The following is a 361-nucleotide window of genomic DNA, read 5'->3' on the forward strand; positions in this document are numbered from 1 at the left end:
GCGAGACTTCATCTCTACAATAAATCAAAAATTAGCCGGGCGTGGTAGCACGCGCCTGTAGTTCCAGCTACTTGGAAGGCTGAGGCAGAGGATCGGGCAAGTCTGCCGTGGCTGGGAGCGGCCACTGCACTCCAGTCTGGGCGACAGAGTGAGACTCCAACTCAAAAAGAAAAAAAAAAAGAGAGAAAGAAAGTAAACTAGAGAGAGAGAGAGAAAGAGGAGGTTCATCTCCCCAAAGTAGGGGAAGGGGCCAAAGCTTAAGAAAACATGGCCTGGCCATAGCTCAATGAGCACTTGGCCACACCATAGCTTAGCAAGGCAATGGTGGGAAAATGTTGTATATTCTTTTTTTTTTTTTTAA

The sequence above is a fragment of the Carlito syrichta genome, unplaced genomic scaffold (genome assembly GCF_000164805.1).
Source record: "Carlito syrichta isolate Samal-C Ts95f unplaced genomic scaffold, Tarsius_syrichta-2.0.1 Scaffold316346, whole genome shotgun sequence".
NCBI lineage: Eukaryota > Metazoa > Chordata > Mammalia > Primates > Tarsiidae > Carlito > Carlito syrichta.